Below are 370 nucleotides of genomic sequence, written 5' to 3' on the forward strand. Positions count from 1 at the left end.
CCTACCACCCATGGTGCAAATAACATTGAAATTTACAAAATATTACAAATTTCAATAACTTTATAGGTGGTATAAATAGAAATAAGGTATAGATATGGCTATTTACACCACCTTGGTCAACTGTATTAATTACACAAAGAAAAAAGTGTTGGAACTAGAGTTTTCAAAAAACAAGGTGTTGGAATTAGAGTTTTCAGAAAAAAAAGATATTGAAATACAATGAATATTATTTAAACAAAATTAAATTGAATAACAATTTAAAATTTTAAAAACAACATATATATATATATATATATATATATATATATATATATATATATATATATATATATATATATATATATATATATATAAAAAAAAAAAAAACATT

This window comes from Ipomoea triloba, chromosome 4 (assembly GCF_003576645.1).
Source record: "Ipomoea triloba cultivar NCNSP0323 chromosome 4, ASM357664v1".
Lineage (NCBI taxonomy): Eukaryota > Viridiplantae > Streptophyta > Magnoliopsida > Solanales > Convolvulaceae > Ipomoea > Ipomoea triloba.